Source organism: Pinus tabuliformis, chromosome 7, assembly GCF_031772625.1.
Source record: "Pinus tabuliformis cultivar Carrire ecotype Pingquan chromosome 7, CPIR1, whole genome shotgun sequence".
NCBI lineage: Eukaryota > Viridiplantae > Streptophyta > Pinopsida > Pinales > Pinaceae > Pinus > Pinus tabuliformis.
The window spans coordinates 584,076,724-584,102,460 of NC_142293.1; the positions used below are offsets into that span (position 1 = coordinate 584,076,724).

The following is a 25,737-nucleotide window of genomic DNA, read 5'->3' on the forward strand; positions in this document are numbered from 1 at the left end:
CTCTTTCTGTGGTCGTTGGGATTTTTCCATTTCTTTTCCCTATTTTATCTTTGGCTCATTGTAATTTTTCTTGTTGTTTCCTTTTGGTGAATATATTCCTAGTTTGCCCACATTCTTATCCCCCTCCTCCTATGTGGCACTTTATCACCTTCTTTTCGAAGGTGACTATGGTGGTGGTTTTTATGGGCCTAGTGCTTGCATAACATGGCTCCTCCCTGATCCTCTCATCTTTCTCTAACCTTCGTGGTTGTTGTTTGTATTTTTCAACTCTTACGTTTTCTCTCCATGCCTCTTCAAATGGCATGAGTGCAGAGGGGTGCTACATACTACAAGGAGTGGTTCCAAAAGAGCAACACTCGCATGCACCACCAACTAGAGGATTTTGCAACGTGCTATCATGAACTCACACTAGGTCATATCCAGGATGAACTCACTTGAGCATAAGGATAAGCTTCTATGTAGAGACAACCCCTCTTTAACATAGAGGTCCTTGTTGAATGGTTCGCTTGGATTCTCGACATAGGCCACATGAGAGGTGGCTTCAACAAATACATGAAAATAGTGGATCTTTATCGATAAATGAAAGTCCTTTTTGGTCACACTATCTTAGACACACATGAGCACTGAATTGATATTCTTCACTCCCTATAGCACCTACACCGATATTTGAGGTACTTGGATCAGAGAACGGAAATAATTGAACAACATCTCGACATTCCTACCAAGGTTGGGAAAACATTGGAGGGCTCTATGCATCCCATCTAGGTTGCAAGTTCTAATTCAGATCACTCTGCCTAGCTATTGATCATGTCTTTGTGTTTTGTTCCATATGCTATAGATTCCACACTACGTAGATGCTTTGGACATTGTATCTATTTTTCTATGTTTATTTTTTGTTCACCTTGTACTCAAACGACCCTCTCCTCCTTATGGAGAGTTAATTTCAAGGTTTGTTCAGCTCTCTGTAGCAAGAGACTGACTTGAGTATTATCAGTTTCTCTTGTATACTCCCGTTTCTAAAGGAAATATTTTTTTCACCTTACAGAAAAAATGATTTGAGCGTATTTGGGAATTACCTAAAGCCCTAGACTTGAGGTTATGCTCCTATTGTAAAGAATGTATTCGTGCATCTGTTGCTTCAACTCAGTTTGGGAGACGACATTAGGAATGTGGAAGGGCAGAAAGGTGTATATATTAATAGTAATGTTTGGTGTCTCATATCATCTCAAATATTTAGAGTGGAGAGAACCCAAGAATGGGCCTCCAAGATCCCAAATCAAATAGGATTATATGCAAATTCTTGTACCAAACCTTACATTTAACATTTCAAATTATATTATTTCTTAATTTGATAATTTTAATTCTCTTAATTAATAATTATAATTATTATTTTAATTATAATTGTTGAGCCTACAAAATATAACAATGTTACATGACTTTACAACATCTTCCCCATACTAGACTATAAAGCATCACCTCAATAAACTTATATTTAAAACCAGCTAGTTCTATCTTAAATCCAAATCTACGAGGCGCCATGAGAAATAAATTTCAAAGTTAAAGATGGATCTTAGCTAGTACTCTTATATTCCATAATGGATTTCCTCAAGCCTTTAAATAGGCTTCATCATAATTAATACTATGGGCTATGCAATACTATGAGCTAGTAAACCACACTATGAGCTAGTAAACCACTATCAATAAACTCATCAAATGAATAACTCAAACTTGCATATAATTGTTATTTCTTTATTTTTAATTTTAATGTTGATCTTCAACATAACATTACATTACACCTTAAATATAAAATGTTGATAAAATTTATATTTTAAAAATAAAATTAATATTATAATAAATAAAATATAAAGTAAATAGAAAATAAAAATAAAAAAACCTTTAATGATAAATATTAATTAATTAATATAATAATATAAAAAATATTTTTAATTAATTAATTAATAATTTATTTTTAATTAATTAATAGACATTAATCATCATCCAAAGTATGATATCTATGAAAGGATCTTTAGATGGTTGAAAAACATTTCCCTGTTAATTGGGACTCATGGGCCATCATGTTAACAACATAATGGAAAAACAAACTTATCAGAAAAATTGAAAATAAGGTACACATCTCAATAAGGCTGTTGTATGTAAAATCAATATCCTAATCTTTTAGGATTCCCGTTTGAAAACAGAAGCACGGAGATCAGAGTTATTGAAACTTTCACGTCTTTCATTTGTGTTTTACCTATCTCCAGTGCATCATGAAAACTTCTGCAACGATTTCATACGCCTCTACATTTAGAAATGGATACCGTTTCCCATACCCAGATTTTTGTTGGTTCTTGGTGCGACTATTTTGCTTTTGATAACCATCTCTCGCCTTGATCTAACAGAATTTTTGTTATTGAAAGGTTGTGAATTTAGTTTTTTTGAGGTGAGGCTTTATGATTGAGCCAGTAATAAGTCGTATTTTCTGATGGATTTGTTTAGTATCTATAGCTATCAATATAATAGACATCAATCTCCAAATAAAAACATAAGAAGAAACAAATATAAAAAAACATAGGAAAAAACAATATATAAAAAATAATAGGAAAAAACAAATTTAAAAAAGTAGGAAAAAACAAATTTCATTTCAATTATAATTTGTTTAGAATTTATTAGCAGACTTGAATGTGCTTCTTAATTCAACGCATTCAGCGATATGATTAGGAAATGAGACAATATCATCGAAAAACTGAAGCAATGACAATTAAATGGCCACGAATCTAATCCATAACGAAAAATTATAGTGTAATGGAATCACTGCATCTGCACTACTGTGATGTAGCCGAAAATGCTTTTGGAGTCGACTTTACATATCAAATACTTACATTCAAATGAAGTCGCTCTCGCTCGAACTACAAATCCATCTTTAAAGACCATGGACGGATTTATACACGCCACCCTCTGCTGGATTTCCTTTACAGAAAGAAATCCACATCCATAACCAGTTGGTGCAACTTTGATTTTTACAAACAAATTCATATAACTTTGATATTTACAAACAAAGTCACAAATGAACAAGAAGGAGAAGATGATTTATGAATTGCCGACCTTGGCCTAAGAATCGCTCAATTCAAGAAATCGGTTTGAGAAAAAACGTTAATATGACCTTGTAAACCGTTATCTTTATCAAATTCCATCGAGATTAATTTTTGACCTAGATGTTGCAGTGTCCACTGAATTATCGGCTAAATCCTCTGCTAAATTGTTGCAGAAGGCTGTTGGATGACGATAGTTAGGGCGAGTGCCAAATAAACCGTTTATGGCAACAGGGAGCCCCGCACACGAAGAAGCGGAGGGGATGATATTGCTAACAATTTGGCGGGGCTGCTTCAAGAGAGAAGGCGCCGCCTCGGGCCGCTTTGCCTCTGGTTTGAAGAAAGAGGGGGCCACCTTGCTGCCGCTTTCGAGTGGGAGACCCGTCATTTGCTGGACCATTGCTTGGAAATCAGAGGGATCTGCCCTCACAATCGTGATCGGAGCCTTGTTTCTCCTTCGCGACGACCTCTTGCTCGTAAAATTATTCACCACCGGGATGGATCTCTGATTATTACAAGATCTTGACAGCGCCCCTGCATGCCGGGTTCGAGTCCCTGGACTCTCAGATTGGCCCAGCATCGAATCCGAAACATGCACTTTTACGATTGCTTTTGCTTCGACGTCAGACTCGGAGGGGCTGCCTGCATCACAACTGGACGCGGACGACGACGCTACCTCTCCAGTGGAACTTCCCGCAATTTTTTCTTTCGAAGTCCCGATTATGACGTTTTCGACTGGTCTGGAGTTCAATTCCCTCTCGAGCGCTCTGATCACCATTTCCATGTCCCGCTGTGAGGCCTCAAAGATCCAGGCAGCGTCACTGTCCTGGTCTTTGGCCGTATCAGAGGGCTTGAAGCGCCAGGCAGCCAGGGCTTGTTCCCTCAATATGCTTCTGCTTCTGGATGGCATTGACAGTTTCATGTTCGATCTCGTGACCTCCTCCATCACCTCTCCTCTTCCTGTATGAGGATACATGCATTCACGAGATTTTGAGATTTTCTTTATTGATTCCGCAGGAATAGCCTGTACCCGTTAGACACAAGTGGGAACGCACCGCTTTACTTGTTATGTAGTCAAAGATTTAGCGTACAAGATAATTAAAAAAATACACTACACGTTCTCATGACTTTTTAAATATCCGAATCGAGACAACACGTTCTATGACTTCTGAAAATGCTCATTGAATTTGAGGATTAATATTCACACTTCTAAAAGGCTATTTGATGGCCTTTTATAGTTTTGATATAATCTTAAGTTCACTGTTCACACTTGTAAAGTGGGTTTCGAATCTGAATACGACAGTAATATATATATAAATTAATATTAATATTAATATTAAATTATATTAAATTTATATATATATATATATATTAATTAATTAATTAACTTTTTTAAATAAATATTAGATAAATAATATTTTTTAATTTATAAAAGATATTAATTAAATTATAATATTAAAAATATTTTTTTATAAATTATTAAATATTAGACACTTTTATATATTTAGATATATATGACCATGTGATTATATAATATAATTTTTTAATAAATTATATAAAGTATGTAATTTTTAATAACTCATTTATCATTTATATAATCTTTATCTAAAAGTAAGGAAAATTCTGGAATGACTTGTTCATTTAATTTTATATTAATAATAAGTTATATTGTCTCATAAACTGAGTAGAGTATTAAGTTATTTTATAAGATTGTTTTCTAATATTAATTGTATTTTATTTTTAATTTCAGTTTATTTTTATTGAAATGGTAATTGTAAAATGTTTTTTTTTAATAAAGTTAATTCAATAAAGTTTTTTTTTTTTTAAGAAGATGTTGAAATTTTTCATAACTTATTTGTCAATTAGTGAATTTATTATTTTTTTACAATATTGAATTTATTATTTTTTTTACAATATTGAATTTAGGTAAAGGTGTTAGTTGTTCCTTACTTTTTTGACATATATATTGATAAGCTCGAATAATATTTGGAAGAGGAAAGTTGTGTTAGGCCCACACTTTATTGATATAGTGGCAATTCTTATCCTTTATTCTATTAAAAATTTTCTTTTGGTGAGTACTCGTTAGAATATTCACAGTAAACTAAGGATCCTCCAAGATTTTTATTCCAATATGGGTATGACTACTAATACTAACAAAACAAAATTCATGATAATCAAATCTAAAAGGATCACATGTTATAGTTTCATATATGAGGGTAAATGTGGCCATGAAATTTCAAGTTTTTCCTCTTTTATTGAATTGCAGCGCTCAAATTTTAGTATCCTCTAATCTCTCAATTTTCCATTAAATAGAATATATGTCCTTGCAAATTTTAGGGAAACTTAAGAGGTATGTGTGTCTTGACAGAGTATAACTTAGTCTAAAATGTATAATTTTTAAAAATACAAAGGGAGAACTAAATTTTCCATATTAATTTTTTTTATGCACAATTATATTTTTTATTATTTTGCAAAGTTGGTTAAATAATATTTAAATTGCATCTCGGAGACACTGTGCTCATGTAAGTCTTTTCTTAACTCTTTAAATAAATTGGAAAACCAAGAGTGCCCTTCTGAAGAGGACTAGTAAAGGAGTGGTATTTTTTGAAATTTTTAGTTGTGTATATTTTATGTTATTGATTTTTTATTTAGCTCCTTTGAAAAGTTTCAAAAATTATGTTTAAAAGAAATTATATAAAAATTATCATATGAATTCGAAAATGTCAAACATAGTTGCCATTAGATAGAGGGTTCTTTCTCAAATCCAACATGATCAGCTCAGTCACTTAAGGACAAATTTTGCTTGGATTGCTCTATAGTATAAAATGGTGTTGCAGAAGAGGAGCTAAAACTCTATTTTTAGGCCAAGCAATCCATCGAGTGCCCTCAATGGAGCCCTTAACGTGGTTAAACAAAGACTCTATTGAGGCTAGAGCTCGATCAACCTATCATAATTATACATAAAAATAACTAAGCCTTTCAATACTTGTCTTTAAGCCAATTATAATATTTATTTATTCCACAATTTTTTTATAAATATTTAAATATATTCCAAACTCTAATTTTTCTTAATTATAGATCCAAATTTTATTTTATTTTACCAAGAAAATATATATATATATATATATATATATATATATATATATATATATATAACTTTCTATAGAGAATTTTAACTTAGTTTTTTAAATTTTGAAATTCTTAAAAATGTTAATTTGTTTACTATTTTAATTTTAAGTATAACATATTTTTGTAGTTAATCATTTTATAAATTTTAAAATAAATCAAATTATAATTAACAAAAAGAAAACAACAACAAACTACACTAAACTAAATTTTATAATATTATTATTTTAAAAATAATTTCATAGGCACATTTAAAATTAGATTACTCAAATTCAAATTAGTCAAATAATTTTTTAAAATTTATGATTTCCTTATGTTTTTATTATTTTAAAAATATATATTGCAAGACTAAGTCAGAGTAAAATTTCTATATATACTTCTCACGTGTGCAGAATAAAGACATAATCATAATTTAGTATTGAGAGAAATTTATAACTGGAGATATCACTACATCCATTACAACTAATTAATTATAACTTACAACTATGTTAATTATTACTTATTATTGCACTCATATTTTTTCATGAAGTAGTGTGTGTGTATATATATATATATATATATATATATATATATATATATATATATATATATATATGACTGAGGAATCATGTTTATTAATTCTTTAGTGAATTTTATAAACTATACATTTCAAGTAACATCAAATTGCCAATTGTGAATTACACTTATTTATACAAAAAAAAATTATAATATTTATTAAAATAAAATTATAACTTTTCTTATGTTTAATCAATTTATTATTTAAATTATAACATTGAAAATTTAAATCATAGTAAAAAATAATTTTTAAGTTGCCAAATTATAAATATAAGAATATTATAATTTCAATTGCAAGTGAGATAGAGTCTTTTTTTTAATTTGTACACCAAGACGATGGAAATATAATGAGAAATTAATCCACACCATTGTTAATTACCTATTCAAATGTAACTAGTAATTAAATTTTGTTTGTTTTTTTTTTAACTATCACATACTTACTATTTTAAAGTTTGCTTATCATATGATATTTACATAATTTTAAAATTTCTATTTTTAAGGCTCAATTGAGATTTAGGGCTTGATATAGCTCCTAACCTTGGGTTACACAGGAGCTCAATCTAGGGTTTGTTTAAATGCTTGATCGAGCTATTTTTAAGTGCCTTGACAATTCGATCGATCATTTAAAAAATTCTCGAAAGATTGCTTAAAATTGCTCAATCAATCATCCCTTTTTCCACCAAAACGACCATGGTTTCACCAAAAAGTATAACCCAACTCCATGTTATCACCCATGAAAAAACAAATTGATCATTCATGGAAATACCTTTGAATCCATATCCATCACAAGCTAAAGTCGACTTATAACATTGAGAAGAGGATAAGTGGAGGATGAAAAAATTATTATGGACTTGAATATTATTATAAGTTAGCAAATCTTTGGATATGAGATAAAAAGAAACTCTCTTTGAGTCTCTCATCACCCTTATTATGTTATATGGATGTGAGATTTGGGGATGTAGTAACTCTACCAATTCCATTAGGGAAATCTTGAGGTCTAAAATGGGCCTCCTAAGAAAAATGTACAACCAAAATAAACTTTATAAGAACCAATAGGTTTCAATAGGATGATGTCAACCATGAGGATGATTCACCATTTTTGGAGTAAAAAGTAAAAAAATTTAAAAATTTAAAAATAATAAAACTACTTTTTCAACTTATCTCCTTAACGTTTTACTCAAATCTTGAGCACTCGTTGGATGAAAAATTTAATTCCTCGTCCAAGAAGTACCCATGTTGCATACTTTAGATGGACTGTGTTACAATAAAAATGAGAAATACATGAAAAAACACGTGATTGCAATCACTTTTCATGTATTTCTCAATTTTCATGTACCAGTGTCCATAAAAAGTATGCAACATGAGCACTTCTTGGATGAGGAATCAAATTTTGCATCCAACAAGTGTTGTCTGTTGAAATTTGAGTAAACCCATAGAAAGACAAGTTGAAGATACTAGTTGAAAAATAGGTTTTTCTTTTTTCCCTCTAATGTTTGAAGATGTAATCTAATCATATTTTATTATTTCCATTATTATGTTATAATTTCCTTAGGAGGCCCATTTTGGACCTCAATATCCCTAATGAATAGAGGAATATAGAATCGATGCAAAAAGTAATTTATAGCTTATAACCTCATGATTAAAGAAAATACACCTTATCATATCCTGCACCAATTATTTCCCTCATTGAAAGAATGGATATGACTAGGTATCTTATGTACAAGAAGAGGTTAAACAACATGGAAGGAAAGAGGTTCCTAAAATTGCTTCTAACTCTATCCAAAACTAGCACCTTCAGCTCAAACAAGGATGTCATAAGGATGGCCAATGTTGGTTAGACCATTGGGGGATAAAGTACTAAGGATACTATTAAAAATATTATTACATTAAAATTTAAATAGAAACTCTAGGGAGTTAGAGGGAAAAGAGATCTTTGAGTTTTAGGTAGTGTAAAGAATAAAAATTAAACATTGTTAAAATAAGAATAGATTGTTATGACTTCCATGGTAAAAATGTGAATTTCCATGGTTGAAAGAGTTTGTCACAAAGATAACATTAGGAGGGGTAAAGATGACATCTAATTTCTCAATAAATTTATGGTGATCTTGGAATGCCTTTTTTCTAAGGCTTTGAAGCTTAAAAACAAAATTATTTAAAAATTCAAGTAATCCTTTACCTTCTAAGTGTGATAAAATATACATATTAAGTACATATCTAGCATGTAGGGATGAAATAATCTCTATATATATATTCTATTTTTGAATTATATATAGAGTACTTAGATTAAACTTGCAAGTCCAAGAAATCTTTGTTAGATTTCAAGGAAAATTGATAAAAAAAATATCCCTAGAAAAAGACCAACATGTAAAATAGTGAGACTACTTCAAACATTTTAACCATAAAACTTATTGTTTCAATTGTTATATATATATATATATATATATATATATATATATATATATTAAATAACAAGTAGTTGTACATAATTTTCTTTTATGAAGTACATTGTGCACACTAAAATGATTGATTGCTTAATTCAATATATTAAAATATTTTACTAATGACCCATATTAAAATTTATTATTATTATAAATATTTTTAAATGTTACATATTAATTTTATATTAAAAATTGAATGAATTACATAATCTTCGTTTTATTATTTTTATTAGCAAGTATTTAATATTTTTTAATTTTGAATTACTATTTTTGTTTGGTCATTGAATATTTTACTATATACAATATTAAAATATTTTATTTTAACATTTTCTTAAATGGATATATGATTTTGATATCAAAATAAATTAATTAACATAAATTTCAAAAAGTTTATTTAAATATTGTGTTGAAATATTTTTTGAAAAGTATAAGGCTTAAACATCTTAGTCACAATTTTTTTCTAAATACTTAATCAATCTTTAAAGTTTATATGAAATTGTATTATCTCATGTGGATATCAAAATATTTTATTTATGACTAAGAGTTAGTGAAATATTTTTATCATATTGGATTGTAAGGTCAACAACAAATTGAGTGACCGTTATTGATGTTTTATAATGTTTTTAGTTAAAACTAACTAAACAGAGATATTCAATTTTGCTCTTTTTTTAGCCGACATTGTTTTCTATTTAGAGAATATTTTATTTTTATTTAAAGACACGTGTCAACTCCACACACTTCGCTCTCACATTAGATTGTAAAATGCTCTCATATTAGGTTGTATAATGTACCTCTCCATTCAACAATTTAATTTAGCTCTTAGTATATTTTAATCATCACCATTTCATTAATTACTTAATAAAATAAAACAATAAGTTAATAACTATTATCCTTCCTCTATATATATATATATTAAGGATATAATTTTTTACATAATTATTTAATATGATTTATTATACCTAATTAATTAATACTTAAAATTAGTTCATTTATTACAAAATTTGTGACCAAAATTATTATTTATTTAAAAAAATTGGATTTAACCTAAACATTAAAGTTTGTTGAGGTTTTTTTTATTAATACTTATTTATTTAAAACATTTATTTTATATCCTTAATCCTAATTCTATCTAACACCTTATCTCTTATCGAACATTTACGTAGAGAATAAAAATTACAAAATATGTAAGAATAAATCTTTTCTATAATCTAGAACATAGAATTTTCTGATCATGGCAATATACTATTCTTGTGAACATTTTCCATCTTTATGCCTAAATTTATGGTTTTGCTGGACATATCTAGGTACACGTCTTATCATAAAAGTCCATCCGGAGGTGACCATATGCACCCAACACTATTGGTGGGTTAGGTTTTCGATATTTTAATCAGTTTCGTATCTCAATTACATGAAGACAAATTTTGAGTTTTCAAAGTGCCATTACGCTAATTTGTATTTATCACCAAAACCAAATGTGAAGGGCATTGCGAACCCGGTAGAATCGATGATGATTTCACTAGTGGAATTATTTGCGTTTAAGTTTTGTTTTTCTAAATAAGACCGAGATTATATTACTTCAAATAAACATAATAGCATACATCATGTTTTATTAAAGGTCGGCCTCACTCTAACTCATACCACTTGCAAAGAATTAAGTTTTATATCGTATAGCTTTTGAGGTTTTATGAGACATTATACTAGACATAATCTTAAAATTAAGAGCAAAACAATATGCACGGGTTTTGTGCAGATTTCCGTGGTAATATTGATGATTAGGGTGAGCATATGATGAACCTAGTCCGAACTCTTGAGACAGAAGATTGAGTTGATGCAGGGTTTCGATAACAAAATGACCCACTTGCTTGAGTTCTTTCCCGCTTCAAGTGGTCTGAGCTAGGGAGGGAGTTTTCATCACCCCTGAACCTCTTATTGGGGCTACCTTTGAGCCTCTCATACATAGTTGAACCTTTGGTGATGAACATTTTATGGTGCATCGATTCCACATAGACCATGAATTTGGCATCCAGGTGGTCTATCTTCTCCTCCAGCGCTTTATGACCTTGATTATTGTTTTGCATTAACATGCCAAGGAGGGAGGCACATGTGAAGGATATCTTAGCACCTTCTTTGTAACTCTCATACATGTTGATAATGGAGTGGGTTGTAGGTTGGAGGGAGGGTCTGACTGATCGTGCAAACCGTTACATTCCTTATCATTCTGACTTAAATCTTCACAGTCCTGCTGAAGCTCTTCCTCAGGTAGAATCTACCATGCATAGGAGCTCAACATTTCATTGTCGTATGTCCATGCATTATCTAATCTATCAGCCAAGGAATTAGCCTTGTGCTTGACAACTTGGAAGTGGACCACGCGAAGGTCTATGATGTGGTCACATATGCACTTTAGAGTTTTGGCAAGCCTCTAGTTGGCAGTGACTTTGCTGACTAGGGTGCCATTCTGTAACTTTAGGGTAGTTAAAGTAGCCACCCAAAAATCCCCTTCGACAACCAAAGGAACAAAATTATAGCACATGGCATGCTGGAGCCCTTGTTCCAGGGCCTGAAGCTCTACTATGTTATTTGTGTTTATTCTCAATTTTCCATAATAAACCCTACGAATTTCTTTGTTATGGCCCCTGAATACTCCATCATAGCCAGCTTGTCTTGGATTCCCATGGGAAGCCTCATCATAGTTTAGTTTGTAGACATTGATGTTGAGAGGAGACCATTTCTCTGGAACACTGGAATGAAAGAAGGGGTTGTTTGTTATAGACAAGGGAATGTGTTCAAGCCTGAGACGCTGAAGGATGTGGATATCTGAAGGGCGAGGAGGGCCTTGTTGTGGTGGAATGTTGGTGACTGAAACTGAGTCCTGAATGATCTTCTTATCCCTGGTAAGAAGGACGTCTTTGTGGCCTACAAATTTCTAAAAATTTGATCATTTCTCTGTTTCCACAAGACCCAACATAGTTCTCCCATGAACAACTTCCATGCTTTGTTGACTATGGGATGAGTGGATATGTTTGATCTCTAATCTTCAAGGGTGCTCTTAATTGATGCCCTGTTTCTATCTGAGGTTTTAAAGACTTCTTCTCCCCCGTCGCTAATTGCAGAAGCGGTTTGGAACTTATTTAAGATTTGGTTTTGATTCCTCCTATTTCTCGCATCAATTGCATTTGGAAGGCTCCAAAAACTGTATTTTAATAGATTATCGTAGGTGAGGATTTTTCCATGGAAGACTAGCCATAGAGAGAGTGTAGGTTGTAACCTTATACAAAAATTACCTGCATATGAATTCTAAAAAAGAGAAAATAAACAATGGCGAGAGCATAAAACATAAAATAGATATACATAGATATTTCCCCTTGGATCCCAAAATCGGGACTACTAGATTGATTTTTCATTATATTCCTTTCAATGTTACAACACATATATATACATGTTGAAGCATTCATAAACCCCAATCCATTACCCCTAGATTAGAACATAACCGTAGTTCCCTTGACCAGATCTACAAGATATGATGGGCAAAAATCCATCATGCCCAAAACCATGTGCAAAACCCATGCATAAAACTGTATGTAGCTTCGCCAACCTAATATATGGTCCAAAACAACGCTACCCCAAACTCGTAGAGGGGGCCTACTTCCCCCCAATGACCCCCCTGCTGTGCCCCACACAACGAAGGGGGCACTGGCTAGTCGTAGAAAGAATATAACACACACCTAACATTCTCCTACTTGTTGTTTTATTTCCACATAGGGGGTCATAGGAGAGTTTAGTCATTGGTTCAACCTTGCAATAACCATTGTTTCTCTACACCAAGAAAAGTTTTCAGTGCTCACAGTTGTCAATGCATCTACAGTATTCTTCAAATTGTCCACCTTTACCAGCAACACCATTTCGTCCTCAACCATATCCTTCACAAAGTGATACTGAACATCAATGTTCCTTGTCTTTGAATGATAGGTAGGGTTCTTTTCCAATAAAATTGCACTTTTCCTATCACGGTCTATCATTATAGATCATTGTACTAACCCCATACTTGAACACAATCTCTGCAACCAAACTACTTCCTTGCTTGCATGATTGGTTGCCATGTATTTTGCCTCTGTAGTTAAAAGTTCCACTGCAGATTGTCTCTTACTCATCTAATTGACTGTACCTACAAATAGGTTAAACATATACCCACTTCTAGATCTTCTGTAATCCAGATTTCTAGCCCAATCTGCATCAACAAAGCCACGAATGTCTGAAACTCTGTGCAATCCCAGTCTTCCTTGGTAGCACAAACCATAATCACTAGGGCCACACAAATACCTAAAAACCCACTTCACTATTGTCCAATGCTCTTTACCTGGTTTTGACATAAACCTTCTCAATACTCCCACTGCATGTGCAATCTCTTATTTGGTAGAAACCATTACATACATCAGGCTACCAATATACCAAGCCTTTCAATAAAATTAAAGGCTTTGTATGCTTCAATTGTTTGGTGTTATTCTCTTCAGATCTATCTATAGTTCCAAGGGAAGGGATACATACATACCAAACAGTTATTTGTTAGCACGGGTTTGGCTTGTGATGTGTTCGGGAGCCCCCAACCAAATGAGTGGAGTTTGTGGTTCAAAGGGTTCCAGGCAAGTAAGCGAGCACCAACCCTCCGTTCTCCATGACTGGTTGTCTCCCTGCACATGAACAAGTTCTAGCTTTCCTATCACTCAAGCACTCACTGAAAATATTTTCCTGCTCACTGAACAAGGTTTTTGATAGGTTAGCTTGTCCCATATTGATGGGCTCTCGGCTGCTTGGCAGTGACCAGTGTATGGGCTCTTCGGAGTGGAGCTCTTGCCCATGCCTATTTAGTTTAGACCATTTCTAAATTCATGTTCCTTGGCAAGTAAGGAAGTCGCTCTAACATGTTCTGTAGCATGAGCTCACTCAAGCAGGCAGGCAGGAAAAATCTTGTGGTTCAATTTGATGCAAAGCGAAGAACCCTACCAGGGCTTGACATGCTGTGAATCCTCCAAGTTGGGTAAGGCATGTAGCAATTCAAAACCTGAAAAACAGCAGGACCATCATGCAAGCCAACAAGAAAATCCATCTAACTGACTTAAATAGGGGGAAATGAATTTCACACCACACTAGGAAGTTTACATAGGGAAGGGGGGCCTACTCACAGGAGAACAACTACCACCTCTAGGCAAAATAGGCACAAGGAAAGAGAAATAGACCGGACCAACCCACAAAAATGAGGGACCCACTGTATGGAAGTGCTTCAAGAGGTTAGGCAAGGACATCCCAGCCACAATTGGACAAGTGGGTAATATCACTAGAAACAACAGAAGTTTCAATAAAGCTGGAGCTAAACATTGGTTGGGTAAGCTTCTTCTTCTTGTGTCCTGGGACGTTCTTCAACAAATAACTTTACACCTACACGAATGGGAACCTTCATCGGTTTACTCTCTTACATATTAAACATCTGTAGTATTGTCTCGACATACTTCCTTTTGTTTAACCAAAGCTTCCTGTTTGCATGATCTCATTTAATTTCCATGAGAGAAATATATTTTGCAACACCAAGATCTTTCATGTCAAATTTGGAGGACAGTTGGGTCTTCAATTTTTGGATAATTTCTTTGTCATTTCCAATCAACAACATATCATCCACATACAAGACCATATAAATAACACGGTCACAATTTAATTTAAAATACACACAGTGATCTGCTTTGCTTTTGGTGCAGCCAAGTCCTTGTATAAATGTATCAAATTTATGATACCACATCTGTAGGTTTTAACCCTATACAAAAATTACCTGCATACGAATTCTAAAACACAGAAAATAAATAATGTGAGAGCATAACACATAAAACACATATACACAGAGATTTTCCCCTGGATCGCAAAACCGGGACTACCATCTTGATTTTTCATTATGTTCCTTTCTATGTTACAATACATATTTATACATGTTGAAGCATCCAATATCATGGATCGAAAACCATCACATCCAAAACCATGGACCAAAAATCATCGCATCCAAAACCATGTACAAAAATCATGTACAAAACCATAGGTGGTTCCGCCCAACCTAACATAGGGTCCAAAACCAAAATTTTCTGGGGCGCTGCCTCGGACCCCATAGAGTGGAGTTACCTGCACCCCTCAAACCCCCTATGACACCCCCCCCCCCCCCTATTGGCGCAACAAAGGGGGGGCGGCTCCGCCCCCCAACCCCCTGGTTAACTATGTGGGCTAGTCATGGAAAGAATATAACACAACCCAACATTCTCCCACTTGTTGTTTCCTTTCCATAGGGGGCCACAAAAGAGATTAGTCATTTGTCTTGCCCTGCAATGCCCATTGTTTCTCTACACCAAGAGAACTTCTCAGAGCTCACAGATTTTGTCAAGGCATCTGCAGTATTCTTCAAAGTGTCCACCTTTACCAGCAACACCTTTCTGTCTTCTATCATATACCTCACAAAGTGATACTAAACATCAATGTGCTTTGTCTTTGAATGATATGCAAGGTTCTTTGCCAAGAAAATTGCACTTCGGCTGTCATAGTCTATCCTTATAGCTCCTTGTACTAGCCCCATACTTGAACACAATCTCTGCAACCAAACTACTTCCTTGCTTGCATGAGTGGCTGCCATGCATTTTGCCTCTGTAGTTGATAGTGTCACTACAGATTGTTTCTTACTCATCCAACTGACTGCACCTCCAAATAGGTTAAGCACATACTCACTTGTAGATCTTCTCTAATCCGGATCTCCAGCCCAGTTTGCATCAACAAAGCCATGAATATCCAACACTCTCTCCAATCCTGGTCTTCCTTGGTAGCACAAACCATAATCACTAGTGCCACGCAAATAACTGAAAACCCGCTACATTGTTGTCCAATGCTCCTTTCCTGGTTTTGACATAAACGTGCTCAATATTCCCACTACATGTGCAATGTCTAGTCTAATACAGACCATTGCATACATCAGGCTATCGACTACACTTGCATATGGAACACGGGACATGTCCTCTTCATCTTCTTGTGTCTTGGGACACTGTTCAGAAGATAACTTTACACCTACAGGAATAGGAACCTTCACCGGTTTACTATCTTGCATATTAAACCTCTGCAGTATTGTCTCGACATACATCCTCTGGTTTAACCAGAGATTCCTCTTTTCCCGGTCTCTTTTAATTTCCATGCCCAAAATATAGTTAGCAACACCAAGATCTTTCATCTCGAATTTGGAGGACAATTGGGTCTTCAAATCTTGGATAATTTCTTTGCCATTTTCAACCAGCAACATATCATCAACATACAAGACCAGATAAATAACACAGTCACCAATAAATTTAAAATACACACAGTGATCTACTTTTCTTTTGGTGAATCCAAGTCCTCGTATGAATGTATCAAATTTCTGATACGGCATCCTTGGTGACTATTTTAACCCATACAGAGACTTCTTTAACTTGCATACCAGTTCTTTCTTACCCTTCACTGCAAAGCCTCCAGGTTGCTTCATGTAGGTCTCCTCTTCCAGATCCCCGTGAAGAAATGTTGTCTTCACAACTATCTGTTCTACCTCAAAATCAAAAGCAGCAACAACAAATAAAAGTAATCCAATAGAAGTTACCTTGGCAACAGGAGAAAAAATATCACCAAAATCAATTCTCGGCACCTGGAAATAACCTTTTTCTACCATCTGAGCTTTGTATTTCTCCACCTTTCCTTCTGCATTTGTCTTCTTCTTAAACACCCATTTGCTACCAATGTGTTTCCTTCCAGCCATCAACTCCACTAGATCCCAAGCCTCATTTTTGTGCAAAGATGCCATTTCATCAACCATGGCCTCTTTCCAGAGTTTTCCATCCTCTGAATCTACTGCTTCCTTCACAATTTTGGGATAATCATCAGTAATAGATAAAGAAAAATTTGAACAGAAAGAAAATAGACTATACCTTTCTGGCTGCCTTCTTTCTCAAACTAATCTTCTCACACCCAGAGTTTGTGGCTCTTCATCCTCTGATTCCTCCTCTGTTGTAAAGTTTGATTCTTCCTCCTTTAGTTCAAACTTTATCTTCTCAAGTTCCTTTGGTGGGACTTCATGTTTAATAACATATTTCACCTCTCTGAACACCACATCTTGGTTGTACACAACCTTCCTTGTTACTGGGTTCCAAAGCTTATAACCCTTTAAACCATCTTTATACCCAATAAAGATGCACTTTTCAGGTTTACTATCCAACTTGGTTCGTTTCTCCTTTGGAACATGTACATATGCATCACATCCAAATACCCTCAGATGTGAAAGAGAGGGTTTCTTTCTAGTCCATACCTCTTGTGAAGTCTTATCCTCCAACGCTGATGAAGGTGATCTGTTGACCAGGTAACATCCTGTCTCCACTGCCTCTACCCAGAATTCCTATCCTAACCCAACACCACTGAGCATGCTTCTTGCCCTTTCCATCAATGTCTTGTTCATTCTTTCTACAACTCCACTTTGTTGAGGTGTATATGGAGTAGTCTTCTATTGCGCTATACCACACTTCTTACAAAATTCTTCAAATTCCTTACTGCAAAACTCTCCACCATTATCTGTCCTTAGCACCTTTATCTTCTTCTCTGTCTAGTTTTCCACCAAAGCCTTAAATTCTTTAAACTTGTCAAAGACTTCAAATTTCTTCTTAAGGAAATATATCCATGTATTCCTTGAGAAGTCATCTATAAATGATACATAGTACACAAACTTACCCAGTGATGGAACCTTCATAGGTCCAAACATGTCACTATGCACAAGCTCTAATATCTGTTTCACCCTCTTACCACCATAGGGGAAACTCACCCAATTCTGCTTCCCATATACACAATTTTCACAGAAATCAAAATCCAGAGAGCTATTACTCATACCTTCTACCATACCTTTACCATGAAGTATTAGAAGGCCCTTCTATCCAATATGTCCAAGCCTTTGATGCCACAGCATGGTCTTCTCTCCAGAGACCACTAGATTTTCTACTCCACTTTCAGGAACCACATAACTGTTGCACCCATTGACAACCGTGCTACATTGCAGCTTGTATAGAGTTCCAATTTTAACTCCTCGCATCAATATGAGTGCTCCGTGAACCATCTTGCAGGTGTCCTTTGTGAACACTATTTTTACACCTGCATCATCCAACTTTCTTACAAAAATCAAATTTCTAGCCAATGCAGGAATATGCAAAACACTCGGAAGTGTTCTAACCCTTCCACCTTGCAACTTCAACTTTACTTTTCCGCGACCAATGATTCTAGCCTTCCCATCATCCCCTAAGAATACATCACCACCATCGTATTTCTCATACTCACAGAACCACTCTCTATGAGGAGTGAAGTGAAAGGATGCACTTGAGTCAATCAACCATGCCTCATGATCAACATGTGTACTTGAAGAAGCCAAGTACACATCCCCACCTTCATCTGAGGTGGTTTTCACCTCCGTGGAAGGAGCATCATCAGATCCCTTTCCTTTATCAGGAGCTTTAGATTTACAGTCCCTTTTGTAGTGCCCTTCCTTTCCACACTTCCAGCACACCACCTTTACAGGTTTTCCTGGAGATTTAGATCTCCCACTCGATGACTTATTTTTGTTTCTGTTCTAGGAACGTCCTTATACAAACAAGGCATCACCATTCTGGCTCTCCATATTTTTCCATCTCATCTCCCCCGTCAGCAAGGATGAGACTATTTCATCAAACTGTAAGGCAGTTGCATTGTTACCTATTGCAATAACCAGACTATCCCACGAATCTAGTAGAGAACACAACAAACTGATGCACTTATCTTCATCTGAAATTTTAATATCAACATATGCTAACTGACTTACCACAGTATTAAATGCATTCAGAGGCTCTGTCACCGAGTCTCCATCTTTCATCCTCAGGTTATACAGCTTTTTCCGCAGGAAAAGTTTGTTCACCAAAGACTTAGATTGGTACAAAGTCCCTAACTTGTCCCAGAAAGCCTTCACCATAGCTTCCCCTGATACATTCAACAATACTGAATCTGAGACACACAATTGTATTGTGCTCTTTACCTTCCGATCCAACTTCTTCCATTCTTCATCGGACACTCCCATTGGTTTAGTACCCAGATCTACCATGATCCACTAATCTTTATCCACCAATAGATCCTCCATCTTGAGTTTGCACAACTCAAAACTCTGACCATTAAATTTCTCAATCTTTATCTTTCCACTGCGTGCCATATTCTTTCACCACCAGAATCGATCTCGCAGATCTCCCACCAGACAAGGTCTACCATAGGCCCGAGCGAAACCCCTCAGCAACAAAGGTGTCCCCTTGAAGCCAAAACAACTCTGATACCAAATGTAGGTTTTAACTCTGTATAGAAATTACCTGCATACGGATTCTAAAACACAGAAAATAAACAATGTGAGAGCATAACACATAAAACACATATACACAGAGATTTTCCCTTGGATCCCAAAACCGGGACTACAAGCTTGATTTTTCATTATGTTCCTTTCAATGTTACAATACATATTTATACATGCTGAAGCATCCAATATCATGGACCAAAAGCCATCACATCCAAAACCATGGACCGAATACCATCGCATCCAAAACCATGTGCAAAAATCATGCACAAAACCATAAGTGGGTCTACCCAACCTAACATAGGGTCCAAAACCAAAATTTTCTGGGGCGTTTCCCTGAACCCCATAGAGTAGAGTTACCTGCGCCCCTAAAACCCACTGTGACCACCCCCCGCTACGCAATCGATGCAACAAAGGGGGGGCTTCGCCCCCTCTCTAACCCCCGAGTTAACTACGTGGCCTAGTCGTGGAAAGAATATAACACAACCCAACAACATCCTTGGTGATTTTTTTAACCCATACAAAGACATTTTTAACCTAGATACATGTTCTTTATTACCCTTCACCACAAAGCCTTTAGCTTGCTTCATGTAGATCTCTTCTTCCATATCCTTGTGAAGAAATTTTGTCTTTAGATCCATCTATTCTACCTCAAAATCAAAAGCAATAACAAAAGATAAAACTAATGTAATAGAAGCTACCTTAGCAACAGGAGGAAAAATATCACCAAAATCAATTCTTAGCACCTAGGAATAGCCTTTTCCTACAAACCAATATTTGTATTTCTCCACCTTGCCTTCTGCGTTCATATTCTTCTTCAATGCCCATTTTATTCCAATGGGTTTACTTCTAGCCAAAAACTCCACCAGATCCCAAACCTCATTTTTTTCCAAAGATTCCATTTCATCAACCATGGCCTCTTTCCAAAGTTTTCCATCTTCTGAATCTACTGCCTCCTTGACAGTGTTGGGATCATCATCAGTAATAGATAAACAAAAATTTGAATAGAAAGCAGATGGAATACACCTCTCTCACTGCCTCCTTTCTCAATTGATCTTCTCACTGCTGGAGTTTATGGATCTTCATCTTCTGATTCCTCTTCTGTTGTAGAGTCAGATTCTTCTTCCTTTAGCTCAAACACTTCATGTTTAATAACATCTTTCACCTCTCTAAACACCACCTCTCTAACCTTCCTTATTTTTGGGTTCCAAAGCTTATAACCTTTTAAACCATCCTTATACCCAATAAGATGCACCTATTAGATTTGCTATCCAACTTGGTTCTTTTCTCCTTTGGAACATGTACATATGCATCATAGCCAAATAGCCTCAGATGTGAAAGAGAGGGTTTCTTTTCAGTCCATACTTCTTATGGAGACTTATCCTCCAACAACGATGAAGGTGATCTATTAACTAGGTAACATGTTGTCTCCACCGACTCTGCCCAGAATTCTTGTCCTAACTTGACACCACTAAGCATGCTTGCCTTTTCCATCAATGTCTTGTTCATTCTTTCTGCAACTTCATTTTGCTGAGGTGTGTATGGATTATTCTTCTACTGTGCTATACGACACTTCTTACAGAACTCTTCAAATTCCTTATTGCATAAATATCCACTGTTATATGTCCTTAGCACCCTTATCTTCTTCCTTGTTTGGTTTTCCACCAGAGCCTTAAATTATTTAAACCTGTCAAAGACTTTAGATTTCTTCCTGAGGAAATATATCCATGTATTCCTTGAGAAGTCATCTATGAATGATAGATAGTAGACAGACTTACCTAGTGATGGAACCAACACAGATCCAAACACATCACTCTTCACAAGCTCTAATATCCCTTTCACCCTCTTAGCACCAGAGGGGAAAGTAACCGGATTCTGCTTCCCATATACACAATGTTCATAGAAATCAAAATCTAGAGAGAAATTAGACATACCTTCTACCATACCATTACCATGAAGTATTTGAAGGCCCTTTTGTCCAATATGTCCAAGCCTTTGATGCCATAGCATGGTCTTTTCTTTAGAGACCACAATATTTTTTGTTCCACTTTCAGGAACCACATAATAGTTGCGCCCATCAATAACAATGCTACCCAGAAGCTTGTACAAAGTTCCAATCCGAACTCCCCGCATGAATACTAGTGCTCCTTCAACCATCTTACATGTATCTTTCTCCAACACTATTTTTACACTTGCATCATCCAACTTTCTTATAGAAATTATATTTCTGGGTAGTACAGGAATATGAAGAACACCCAAAAGTGTTCTAATCCTTCCACCTTGCAACTTCAAATTGAATTTTCTGCGTCCGACGATTCTAGCCTTCCTGTCATCCCCTAAGAAAACATCACCACCATCATATTTCTCATATTGGAAGAACTACTCCCTATGGGGAGTGAAGTCAAAGAATTCACCTTAATCAATCAACCATGCCTCATGATCTACATGTGTACTTGAAGAAGAATAAAAGTACACATCCCCACCTTCATCTAAGGTTGTTTGCGCCTCTACAAAAGGAGCATCATCAGATTCTATTCCTTTCTCAAGAGATTTAAATCTATAGTCATTTTTTAAGTGTCCTTCCTTTCCACATTTCTAGCACACCTTTATAGGTTTTACTGGAGATTTCAATCTCCCTATAGTTTTAAATCTCCCACTCAAGGACTTATTTTTGTTTATGTTCTGGGATCTTCCTTGTATAGGCAATGCATCTCCATTCTGGCCCTCCATATTTTTCTGTTTCATCAAACTTCAAGGTAGTTGTATCACTACCTATTGCAACAACCGGACTATCCCACGAATCTGGTAGAGAACAGAGAAAACATGGAAATATATCCATGTATCCCATGAACGGCATTAAGATGCTCTATCACCAAGTCTCCATCCTTTATCCTCAGGCTATATATAGTTTTCTGTAGCAATAATTTGTTCACCGGAGACATAGATTGGTACAAAGTCCCTAACTTGTCCCACAAAGGCTTCGTCGTAGCTTCCACTAATACATTCAACAACACTGAATCTGAGACACACAACTGTATTTTTCTCTTTTATTTTGATCCAACTTTGTCCAGTCTTCATATGACGTTGTTGTTGGTTTAGCACCTGGATCTACTACGATCCACTGATCTTTATCCACCAGTATATCCTCCATATGGAGTTTCCACAACTCAAAAATCTGACCATTAAATTTCTCGATCTCTATCTTTCCACTACTCGCCATCTTATTTCACCGCAAGAATGGATCCCATAAATCTCCCACTGAACAGGGTCTACCACAAGACCGAGAAAAACCCTTAGTAGCAAATACATCCACTTGAAGTGGAAACAAATCTAATACCAAATGTAGGTTGTAATCCTATACAAAAATTACTTGCATACAAATTCTAAAAAAAAAAAATTAAACAATGGTGAGAGAATAAAACATAAAACATATATCCACATATATTTTCCCTTGGATCCCAAAACCAAAACTACCAGATTGATTTTTCATTATATTCCTTTCAATGTTACAACACATAAATATACATGTTAAATCATTCATAAACCCTAATCCATTAACCCACGATTAAAACATAACCATAGTTCTCTTGACCGGATCTACAAGATACCATGGGTAGAAAACCATCATATCCAAAACCATATTCAAAATCCGTGCACAAAGTCATAGGTAGGTCTGCCCTGGACCCCATAGACGTGGGGTACTATCCCACTGTTGTGCCCGACGAAACGATGGGGGCCTGGCCTCGTGTGTTCGGCTAGTCATGGAAAGAATATAACACAAAGAGAGTAATATTTGGCCACATGATTTTCTTCCAAAAGGGTGGTCGATCTAGCTTGTTTTTCAAGTTGACTATGGTCAACCAAATATATGTAAGATTCCTTGAGTATGAAGAGCCCCCCTGAGTTTCTACCCCATCGAAGTTTGTGATCATCCTTATCTAAGGGAATTTGAGGGTCTTGGATATGTTTCAAGAAATCCTTCCAATCAAATTAGTTGGGGAGAGGTTTCCAATCTTGCTTATCAATCCATGATCTCTATTTACCTTCTTGAGGGGTTTATTTCTAGTATTGGGATACTAGAGTCTTCCTTTTCCTTGCATTGGCTCCTTCAAGGGAACGTTGATCCCTCCATTTAGTTTTGGGAGCTACTACCAAAAATCCTTTGAGAAAAGAGAGCTCAGGCCATTCTGAACTTCTGATAATTTTTCTTGTTGCATGATCCATTTGTTTTTCCAAGGTTGATTCCAAATGATCGAGCCCTTGACATGGTCGGTTAAATGGATAAGATCCTTATGCTGTTGATTGGGGTAGTATTTTCATTTCCATGGTTTTTCCCAAGGGGTTAAGGGATAGTAACCATTTCCAATAGGTCTTTGCTTTTAGGGCATTTCCCACGATTTCTAGTTCCCAGAGGCGAATGCTTCCAACATAGTTTGGTCTACAAATTTTATCCTAGTTGATCAAAACCCATTTCCTTTTTTCCTCAAAGCATTTCCATAGGAAGTTTCTTTGAAGGTTGTGGATTATGGTTAGAAATGAATTAAGAGCATCCATATCTGAGAACAAATAAAGGGGCATTGAATGAAGGAAAAATTTTACAAGGACGAGTCTACCCACTATGTTAAGAGATTGGAATGTCCAATTACTAAGTTTGTTCTGAAGCTTGGAGAGGAGGTCTTCCCAAGTGGATTTTATAAGTATTTTGTCCATGAGAGGCATGCCCAAAGACTTTAAAGGGAGGGGACAATTTTTAAACCCTAGAATTATAGTGTTTTTCCTTTGGATAGGGAGAGGGGTGTTGAAAAAGAAGATTTTGAATTTTTGGAGATTGATTGTGGTGCCAAAGGCTTTTGAAAAGAGATTAAATATTTGATTAAGGATCCTAGCTTTCACAACTTTGGGTATGCACATAATAAGGGTATCATCCATAAATTATTAATGGGTAGATGTTGTAGCGGTATCATGGTGTGATAGATCCATTTGGGCACATCAGTCCCATCATCTAGATTAGTGTTTTAGGGCTCATCAAACCTTAATTTCAGTTGCTACATGCCATAAGCAAGTCACCCTTTTGAATGCCTCCTTCCAAGACAGTTTCATGACATGAAGACATCCTGAAATGACCTCTAGAGGGACCAGCTGAGGTAGGCCCATGTAAGGGTGCATTGTAGAGCAGTTGAGTCCATGCTAAGGTGCTCTGTAGAGCACTTAGGCTTCCTTTCACCTGCATTGGGTGAGTTTGAGTGAAATTCACAGAGGGTTTAGTGAATATTCTTATCTTTTGGAGTCATCTAGAAGGTTCCCTCACTTATCAACTCCTATGAGCTCGAAAATGGATGAGGAATGAGTTAAGATGCATCCTATCCTCTCATCCCTTCCTCCATTGAACTAATTATAAGTATGGAAGGCCATTCAATACCACCATTTATGACAAAACCTCCTTCATCTCCCTATAAATTGACCACTCATCTAAGTGTTCAAGGGTTGGGTTATGTTGAATTGTAAGGAGATAATGTTGCTATGAGAATTGACTTTGAAGAAAGTATTGTAATGCTACAAGTTTGTCATGATTTTGATGTGATGTGGATGGGATCCAAGCTAGAGGAATGACTTTGAATCAGACACAATGGTTGTAATTCTTTCTTCTATTCAATAAAGTATTTGAGCCTTTCTCCCATATGTTTGTATTGTCATATGATGCTTATATGCGTGAAATGTATCTGATTCCATTTACTTGTATTCAATATATCTTTTCCTTTGATCGGTTCTTTTTCTTCTGTTTGTGTTTACAAGTACTTCTCAAGCGTGTTAAGTACGGGAAAGAATGATAGGATTGATACAAAGGAGACAAGAGGAAAGCGAAATTACAAGTAGGTCTTCTAATATTCTATGTCTTATCTATTGCTTATAGGAAAAGGCTAAAGTGCTTTAAACTGTTGTTCTAGATATGGTTACTTATCTAGGGAATTAGTATTTATCCGTAGATACCAAATTTTCCAAAACAAATTGGAGACTCCACTAGGGAAAGATCATCCTTCCTAGTAGCTTATCCACCTCCTAAGACATTCTTGTAGACCCTACTTGTGTTCATTGATTGTATTTCAGCTCTTTTCGATTGAATTTTGGTCAAAACTATGTC

General features: G+C 35.3%; 1 pseudogene; it reads right to left on the reverse strand.

Annotated features, from left to right (window-relative positions):
* Positions 1 to 2,984: 2,984 nt before the first annotated feature.
* LOC149248785 (uncharacterized) overlaps positions 2,985 to 25,737 on the reverse strand; it is a 201,172-nt pseudogene continuing 178,419 nt past the window's right edge.